General features: G+C 41.9%; 1 long non-coding RNA gene across 1 annotated transcript in view; it reads left to right on the plus strand.

The window, feature by feature from the left end:
• The window catches only part of LOC134355915 (uncharacterized), a 104352-nt gene extending 94676 nt beyond the window's left edge, over nt 1-9676 (plus strand). The window contains exons 2-3 of the long non-coding RNA XR_010020216.1: nt 1910-2041; nt 9563-9676. This is a non-coding gene — a long non-coding RNA (uncharacterized LOC134355915). The remainder of the gene's footprint in view (nt 1-1909; nt 2042-9562) is intronic.
• The last annotated feature ends 632 nt before the right edge of the window (nt 9677-10308 follow it).

Consider the following 10308-nt stretch of genomic DNA (forward strand, 5'->3'; position numbering starts at 1 on the left):
CTTCTGTATGAGTCAAAGGTCATTGGGCTGCAGCTGCAGTTCCTAAATACGTTCTCACAGGAGCTGCAACTCAGTGGTGCACCTGGTGCAGATGTTTTTATCTGGGAGACTGGAGGTCCTCCAGACTTCCCACATCCCACACAGAGTACAAATCACTGCCTGCCCTGGAGCTATTCTCTCTAATCGACTGTGCCCTAATAGACGGGGAATGAACAAATAAGGCCAAAGAGAGAGAGAGAGAGAGAGAGACAGTAACTTACAAGGCAATGTACCTCACCCAAACCTGATCTCGCCAAAGCCTGATGAGCCAAAGCCCCTCTAAAGAATGGCGCATTCACAAGAATGGCCGTTCCTCTTGCATTCAATTTATTCTTATTGGCCCTTTCTAATGAATCCCTCTTGCTGATTGATCGCACCTCAAGTCAGAAAAACTGCTGCGAAACTCTGCATTCAAAATCTCGATTGCCACCCTGATTAAAAGGTAGCTTTTTTCACACACCCCAGGTGTGGATTGTTCAACAATTTGATATTTCAATATACACCTGACACACAAAGCTAATCCTTCCTTCTTTTCCTTCAAGTGTTACTGGGTTGGACTACTCAAAGTTCATCATAAATTCCTTTCAGTTCACCAGAACTACTTATTGTGAATGCAGGAAGTAAATATGATAAACAGCCCAGTGGTGTATTGTGGGTTCTTCTGAAGTAGTCTCTAGAGCTGAGTATCATTGTCACTCATCAGTCAGTTAGACATGTTGAACTAAGTGAACACAGCTGTTTATTGTGGCAGTCAATCAACTGAACTGCAATATGGTCCAAACAATGTTATAAGAGATAACCACAGTACGCATGTCTCTTCAGGAAGCAGCGACTTGTCTACCTGAAAGTAGCATCATTCCTTAGCATCTAATAAACTATACACTTTAAAAAAGGATAAGGTGAATAACTCTGGATGCATTGCCAAAAAATTTTACATTGATAGCCCCAATAAGTCAATGCAGGTCAATGGTAATCTTGGAGTTTGAAGAAACAGCAGATGCTGGAGCCTGGCACCAAAACTAAGCTGCTGGAAGAATTCAGCAGGTCAGGCAGCATCTGTGGAGCAAATAGGGTGATCATTGTTTCAGGCTGATAGGTGGAAATAGATTGTTGGGGGTGGGGGGGGAATAACGGGCAGAAGGAGCTGGGGTGGAGGCAGAGTGGGGGGGGGGTAATGATGAGACAGACGCTAGATGGTTAGACGGAACCAGATAAGGGAAAGATGATAGGCAGATTGGACCAGGTAGGAGTGGGGAAAAGGCACTCCTATAATGGGGAAGTCTGGGACCAGAAACCACAACATCAGAATAGAAGGACATCCCTTTAGAACAGAGATGAGGAAGAATTTCTTTAGCCAGAGAGTGGTGAATCTGTAGAATTCATGGCCACAGACAGCTGTGGAGGCCAAGTCATTGGATATATTTAAAGTGGACGTTGATAGGTGCTAGATTAGTAAGAGTGCCAAAGGTTATAGGGGAAAGGCAGCAGAATGGAGTTGAGAGGGATAATAAATCAGTCATGATGGAATGGCAGAGCAGACTCGATGGGCTGGGTGGCCTAATTCTACTCCTACGTCTTATAATCAATGCTTGAAGGTCAATTGGGAATCTGGAAGTAAAGGCCTGATGGCTGGAGCCCTGAGTGTGCAAGTCCACTGGGGAAGTTGAAGCCCAATATCTGTGAATTTGCAAGTCCACGAAAGGCTGAAAGCTGGAAGCTGGTCCTGGGGTTGGAGAACTGTGTAAGTGCGTGGACTGGTGGGTCCGATTTAGTAATAGGGCTTGTTTTGCTGTTGTTGCTTTGTTGATATTTTTGGGCTCTGCGATAAATAAAATGAATCTGAATGTTAATCTGAATCTGAATTTTTCAGCTTTGATCTTTGAAATTGACCTCTGGACTTCCAAATGACCTTCAGATGTTTGATGTCGATATTTGGAATCAGCCCCTGTACTGGCCAATGATGGGACCCCAGACTCCAGGCTCGAACGCTGGGTCAGAATATGTAAGTATTTGGATACTTATTAGGGCTCATTAGGGATAGTCAACATGACTTTGTGTGTGGTAGTTTGGTTATCAGGGCCATTTCAGTGGTTAGTTATTACTCATTGTTTGTCTGCCTCAGCTGTAGTTTCACAATATCGTTACTGCATTACAATACATTTGCTACATCCACACTCTGTTTTGGAGCTAATTATCGGTCACTCTTCTGGTCTGACCAGACACTTCCTGTCTCCATTCTTACCACTGGTTCCCTTGGGTGACTGTCTCTTCCTTTCCCTTCTCCACCTGAAAGATAAGTAAATTGATTCAGGAAGAAAATACTTAATCTGCCTGTTGTTCATCTGTTTGCACTCCACTGGTCATAGTGATAAAGCAGAACATAAAAGTTTTTATCCAATGGCATTGTTTTAATGTAGTTGACCATAGTTATTGACAAATTAGCTTCTCTGTTACCTTGAACTTTGCTACATACCAATGCTCACTACACAGCTCTGAATTACATACTCAAAAGGACATGACTTTTCATTATCAGGACTAGTTATGCCTTTTGATGCCTTCTTTCTTATACCTATTATTGCCACTGGCATTTAGGGCAGCAATGAATGTCCTCCATCTCTGACTGCATTGATGGCTTCCTTCATCATGCCAGTAGCTTCCTCTCAGTTTACTGTCAGTCATGCAAGTCCCAGACAAAGACTTCATTGCTGCTTCCAGAAAAGTTTTATTTGACCTGTCAGGGTTGTTAGTCCTGAGCTGAACTCCCGAACCTGGAGGATCGGTAGACGACTCTTGGTCTGACTTTGACCCTTTGACCTGTTTGGCATGGGTGTCTCTACCAAAAGCCAAAGCAAAAAGCCCTGACTCCAGCCAGCATAGCTCTCCAGATGGTTGAGGCTCGCAAGCCTCCAAACCACGATGAGGTTGTGGTGCTTAGAGGATTTGGTGTCTTGCTCCTTTACTAAATCGTTTTCTACAAACTCATGTTTGGACATTCATTTATTTTACTGGTGTGAACCCACTTCAATACCTACACCAAGGGTGCCAGGTGTAGAATTTTGTTATAACCATAAAAAAAAATGTCTGTTTTAATTGAGCAGATTGAAGCTGCATTTAAAACCGCTCATTACTAGACATCTCTGGAAATGCAGCTTGTTAGCCCCTTGCTAACAACCACTGGACTCTGCGGCAAGAAGCCCCCCTTTCTCAGGCTCCATATGTCTAGGGTGTTTACGACTTTGGTCCTGTGTGATTTACTGCTCCCCTGCAATCGCTCGTCAGCAAGAAATAACAAATGACACACTGCATGCAATTACAAAGAAAGTATACTTATGAACGTTAACTTAACTGTAAGGGATTTCTTCTTTTATGTTACTGTGAAGGCTAACAAAATGGCTTCTTTGTTACGTTATAATTAAAATGGCTTTTCTGTAATAATAACTGTGATGTAAGGAGTTCTCTCTCTCTCTCTCTCTGCTTGCTTAGGTTATATTATTGATAAGAGAGAGAACGAACCAATTGGGATAGATGTTATTCTTTCTTGTGTGTCTGTAAGCTATTGTGTTTCGTGGGCTTTGAGGGAGAAGGCGTGATGGGGACAGGGAGGGGAGACGCCATGCTGTAAGCTGGGCGGCAGGACAGACCCCGAGCGGGAGTCTTGGTTGAACTTTGATAAGTCTGGCACCTTTTACTTTCCTTTTATATTTTATCTCTATTAATTACATAGTTCCAGTAAGATCTATAAAGTGTCATCATTTAATCGCATATGATGTACTGTCTGTTATTTGGCGGGGTGGGGTACATCGCACAGCATCCACACAAACTTGATTACCCAGTTTGGTGGGGCTGAAGGCTGCTCCCCCAGACGAAAGCGAGTTGAGCGAGCCTGAGGCTTACCAGGGGCTACGTAACTAAAGAGTTATTAAAGGAAGGAAAGGAAAAAAACTAAAAGGGCCCATTATAATTAAACAGTCAAATATGCACATAAGTTGGAGCTCATCTTGAACTTGCCTGTAACTCACGAACTGGACTCTCGGTCTGTGTGAAAGCACACACCACCTTCCAAAAGTTGCTTGAATTCCATCTCGAACAAATGGGTCTCCCACGGAAGTATTGGTCCATCCTCCTCGAAGCCATTCATCGGCACAAAACACCTTGTGCAGCAGGGATGGCATCCTTAGCCATCTTCCCTCCTGTCTTTTCCCAGCTACCACCAAATAAGACCTCGACCCACACCAGTGTCCTTCACAAAACCTCTCCGCCCAGCGTTCTCTAGAACCTTCTCCCAATTCCACCATCCTGATTGGCTGACACCACATTCCTAAGCTGAACAACAAAGCCTCTTATCTCAGCTCAAACCCAGACAGGCTGAAAGCAGAACAAGCTGTTCATACAGAACTGCTAAAATGAAATACCTATAGCATAGCAGTAAAAATCTTAACCACAGTGTTACACATTGTTTCCCTGACATCAGTAACAGGGTATTTCAACCTTTGTGATGATGTGGTCTATGGTTTTCCCATAGATCGGGTTGCTTAGTTAGCTGATTTCCCACTGACTCTGGACTTAGCACTACGCAATGAGGTTCTGATGGAGAACAGATGACCAATTACCAGCATAGCTGAACAATAAACTCTCATCTCATTATGTTTTACCTTAAATGTTTTGCAATTCCTTATACATCAAATTCCTGTTGTCTTCCTAATAAGTTACTCAAGAAGAGGAGCAGCAATAAACTGATAATTACAGATCAGTGAGTCCAACATCAGTGGTAGGGAAGTTGAGGAACAGGGTTTATTTACAGCTAGAGAAATAAAGATTAATCAATGACGATAAGAGTAACTTTGAAAGGCTTTCTGATTAAATTTATGAAGAAATAACAAAGTTTATTAAAGAGGGCAATGTGGTTGATGTAATCTACATGGACTTCCACAAGTCCCACATGGGATCTGGCCAGAACTTTGGAGCTCTTGGGATCCAGGGCAAGTTGTCAAATTGGATCCAAAACTAACTTGATCATGAGAGTTAGAGGGTGATGACTGAGGGTTGCTTTGTGATTTAAATCTTGCAACATATAACCACATATTAGTGCTAACAAATTTACTAATTATTCTATACATTAATAATTTGGATGTGAATATACATGGTATGAATAATAAATTCAGAAAACTTGTCAGCATTGTTGATAATGAAGAGGGTAATCTTAGACTACAGGATGATATTGCAAAAATAAAGGGGGGAGACAGTGGAAGATAGGATTTACTGCAGATATGTGTGAGGTGATGCATTTTCAGAGAAGTAAAAGGAATATTACATACCTAACAATGCTAAGGACAAAGGGAATACTGGAGAACAAGTACAAGGATCTCAGAAAGTGGCAACTCTGTTAGATAAAGTGGTTAAGAAGATATACCTGATACTTGCTGAGCACAGATGATAAGAACAGAAAGTTTATAAAACATTACTTAGGCCAGACCTGGAATTCTGTTACAGTTCTGGTCACCACACTATAGAAAGGACCTGATCATGCCAGAAAAAGTGCAAAGGAAATGGACCAGGATTTTGTCCGGGATGGAGCATTTCAGTTATGAGAAAAGAATGGATATTTGTGTTTTGTTTTCCTTGAAACAGAGGAGCTGATGGAAATCCTGATCAATGTATACAAATTTATAAAGGACACGGGTAAGAAAATAATAAGAAACATTGCTCCATAGCTGGCCTGTCTCAAGCCAGAAGACATTGAGTTAATTTAAAGGGTAAGAGGTCTGGAGGGGATTTTACCAAAAGGGTTGTTAGATCTGGAATGCAATACCTAGGGAGATGTTAGAGGCAGATAATCTTACAACATTCTAGAAATACTTATAGTACTGTGCAAAAGTCTTAGGCACATATATAGCTAGTGTGCCTATGACTTTTGCACAGTGCTGTACTAATTTTATGTACAGTATTGCACTGTACTGCTACCACAAAGAAAAACAAAATTCATGACATACAGTGCCTACAGAAAGTATTCACCCCCTGCCTCAGAAGTTTTCATGTTTTATTCTTTTCCAACATTGAGTAACAGTGATTTAATTTGTTTTTTTTAACATTGTTCAACAGAAAAGGGCTCTTTTGTGTCAAAATGAAAACAGGTCTCTACAAAGTGATCTAAAGTAATTACAAATAGAAAATACAAAATAATTGATTCTAAAAGTATTCAACACCTTCAAGTCAGTATTTAGTAGATGCACCTTTGACAGCAATTACAGCCTTGAGTCTGTGTGGATAAGTCTCTATCAGCTTTGCACATCTGGACACGGCAAATTTTCCACATTCTTCTTTATCAAACTGCTCAAGCTCTGTCAGATTGCATGGGGATCGTAAGAGAACAGCCCTTTTCAAGTCCAGCTACAAATTTTCAATTGGATTGAGGTCTGGACTCTGACTTGACCACTCCAGGATATTAACTTTGTTGTTTTTAAGCCATTCTTTGGCTTTACGCTTGGGGTCATTGTCTTGCTTGAAAACAAATCATCTCCCAAGTTGCAGTTCTCTTGCAGACTGCATCAAGTTTTCCTCCAGGATTTCCCTGTATTTTTCTGAATTCATTTTACCCTTTACCTTCTTAGAGCCTGCCAGAGCCTGCTACAGTGAAGCAACCCCACAGCATGATGCAGCCACCACCATGCTTCATGGTAGGGATGGTGTGTTTTTGATTATGTACTTAGTTTGATGCCCAAAATGCACAACTTTAATTTCATCAGACTGTAGAACCTTCTTCCAGCTGACTTCAGAGTCTCCCAAGTGCCTTCTGGCAAGCCCTAACTGAGATTTTATGCATGTTTTTGTCAACAGTGGCTTTCTCTTTGCCACTCTCCCATAAAGCTATGACTGGTGAAGCACCCAGGCAACAGTTGTTGTATGCACAGTCTCTCCAATCTCAGCCACGGAAGCTTGTAATTCCTCTAGAGTTGTCAATGGTATCTTGGTGGTCACTCTCACTAGTCCTCTTCTTGCACAGTCAGTTTGTCTCTGAGGATGGCCAGCTCTCGGCAGATTTACAGCTGTGCCATATTCTTCCCATTTCTTGATCATTGTCTTAACTGTACTCCAAGGAATATTCAGTGACTTGAAAATTTTCTTGTATCCATCTCCTGACTCGTGCTTTTCAATAACTTTTTTGCAGTGTTGCTTTGAGTGTTCTTTTGTCTTCGTGGTGTAGTTTTTACCAGGACACTGATTCATCAGCAGTTGGATCTTCCAGATACAGATATTTTTACTACAATCAATTGAAACAGCTTGATGACACACAGGTCTCCAAAAACAGATCTCCATTTCACTAATTATGTGATTTCTAAAACCAATTGGCTGCACCGATGATAATTTGGTGTGTCATTTTAAAGTGAGGTGAATACTTGTGCAACCAATTATTTTGTGTTTTATATTTGTAATTAATTTAGATCACTTTGTAGAGATCTGTTTTCACTTGGACACAAAAGAGTCTTATTTCTGTTGAGCAGTGTCAGGAAGGCCAAATTAAATCACTGGTAATTAATGTTGTAAAACAATAAAACATGAAAGCTTCCAAGGGGGTGAATACTTCTTATAGGCACTGTATGTTCCTGAGACTTTTGCACAGTACTGCAGGTGAGTATTTGAATCAACAGCACACAGATGATCATAGACCAAGTGTAGGAAGATGTTATTAATATTGGTGAATATTTGACGGTCAAAGGGTCTGATGACATACCGTATGACTCAATGACTCCAAAGGTAAGGTCAGGCAGCATCTACGGAGTGGAACAAATACTCAACCTTTCAGACTGAGACCCTTCATCAGGAAAGGAAAGTGGAAGAGGCCAGAGTAAGAAGGTGGGGTGGGGGAGCAGAAGAAATGTAGTAAATTGGTTCAGTAAATTTGCTGATGATACAAAGATTGGAGGTGTAGTGGACAGTGTGGAAGGTTTTCAAAGCTTGCAGAGGGATTTGGACCAGCTGGAAAAATGGGCTGAAAAATGGCAGATGGAGTTTAATACAGACAATTGTGAGGTATTGCACTTTGGAAGGACAAACCAAGGTAGAACATACAAGGTAAATGGTAGGGCACTGAGGAGTGCAGTAGAACAGGGGGATCTGGGACTACAGATACAAAATTCCCTAAAAGTGGTATCACAGGTAAATAGGGTCGTAAAGAGAGCTTTTGATACATTGGCCTTTATAAATCAAAGTATTGTGTATAAGAGTTGGAATGTTATGGCGAAGTTGTATAAGGCATTGGTGAGGCCGAATCTGGAGTACTGAGTGCAGTTTTGGTCACCAAATTACAGGAAGGATATTAATAAGGTTGAAAGAGTGCAGAGAAGGTTTACCAGGATGTTGCCGGGACTTGAGAAAGTGAGTTAAAGAGAAAGGTTGAATAGGTTAGGACTTTATTCCCTGGATGGTAGAAGAATGAGGGGAGATTTGATAGAGGTATATAAAATTATGATGGGTATAGATGGAGTGAATGCAAGCAGGCTTTTTCCACTGAGACTAGGGGAGAAAAAAACCCGAGGACATGGGTTAAGGGTGAAAGGGGAAAAATTTAAAGGGAAAATTAGGGGGGGCTTCTTCACACAGAGAGTGGTGGGAGTGTGGAATGAGCTGCCAGATGAAGTGGTCAATGTGGGCTCACTTTTAACATTTAAGAAAAACTTGGACAGGTACATGGATGAGAGGTGTATGGAGGGATATGGTCCAGGTGCAGGTCAGTGGGACTAGGCAGAAAAATGGTTCGGCACAGCCAAGAAGGGCCAAAGGGCCTGTTTCTGTGCTGTAATGTTCTATGGTTCTATGGTTCTAAGAGGGGAAGGAGTACAAGATGGTAGGTGATAGGTGAAATAAGTTGAAGGGGATGGTGGGTGGGTGGGGGAAGGGGGATAAAATGAGAAGCGTGGAGGTGCTAGAGAACATCTAGGTGCTGTCTTGTTGACTTCCTCAAGCATTTTGTGTGTATTGCTCTGGATATACAACATCTGTAGAATCTCTTGTGTTCAAAAGTAAGGTTTGCCTCTTGAAATATTTGGCTGGTGTTCTGTTCTCGTTTAACCCACAGACTGATCCATCCCTTTCGTAGTCTGTCCAGGAACATCCAAAATTACACTGCCTTTCCAAATCCTGAGCTCCACCAGCATCTGATTATGTGTACTGAATTTTTAACTCCAAAAGGTTTAAGTTAAATTGTGCTTTCAGCGTTGAGAAAATGTTGTCAAGTGGGACGTCAGTTGCACGCCATGCTGTCAATAAATTTGACAGCACTACCTAAGTGTCACAGCCCACCTCTGCTAATAATATACCCTTTTCATTGGTGGATCTTCACATTATATTCAACATTGTCACTCAGAAGTTCCACAATGTAAATTTACCTTGAGGAGCATGTTCAAAAGCACCAAGAAAATAGTGTTTTTTCTGCTTTATCATATTTCTTTCAGATTTTCCATGACTGTATATATTCCTGTTGCCACTTCTACCATCTCTCTCTCTTTCTCTCTTTCTCCCCCTCCAGCCTTCCCTTCTTCCCTCCCACCTTCCGTCCCTCCATTAAGGATTTCAGTACAACCAACCCTCAAATGGACTTTATGCCTGAACCTCAGTCATATCAGCACATGGAGGGGAGAGGAACGTCGACTCAGACCATGAGAGGCCTGCGTCGGGCATTTTCATGCCTTACAAGGCGCAGATTGGAAGTCTGTGTGGGGCGCCACTCCTCGCACAGACACTAGAGCAGTGTGTGGTTAAGCGCCTTGCTCAAGGGCACAAACACGCTGCCACAGCTGAGGCTCGAACTAGCAACCTTCAGATCACTAGACGAAAGACTTAATCACTTGGCCACGTGCCCAACACACAGGGAAGAGAGGCATAATACTATTATTATGAGACCATTCTAAGTGCTGGAAAAAAAAACATTCTCAGTCACTTTTGAATCAGCTAATAGGCCATCCCCTTAACAGCAAGGTCTATCCAGAGGGTAGACAGAGAGAGCTACAGTGAGATATCATGAAAGAGTACAGGAGAGAGGAAGAGAGGGAGATGGAAGAAAAGTTGAATGGTACAGGGAGACATGGCAGACATATGTGATGGAAATGAAAAGGAGGAAGATGTTTTGAGGAAGATAAATAGAGACAGAATAAGTGGAAGATAGGAAGAGAAAGCAAGTATCATGATGGGAATCATGATCAGGACGAGGTGAAATACAATGAAACATTGAGGGACAGAGTGAGTGAGAGAGACAAAGTGTATGAGAGAGGAGAC

The sequence above is a fragment of the Mobula hypostoma genome, chromosome 13 (assembly GCF_963921235.1).
Source record: "Mobula hypostoma chromosome 13, sMobHyp1.1, whole genome shotgun sequence".
In the NCBI taxonomy this organism is placed as follows: domain Eukaryota; kingdom Metazoa; phylum Chordata; class Chondrichthyes; order Myliobatiformes; family Myliobatidae; genus Mobula; species Mobula hypostoma.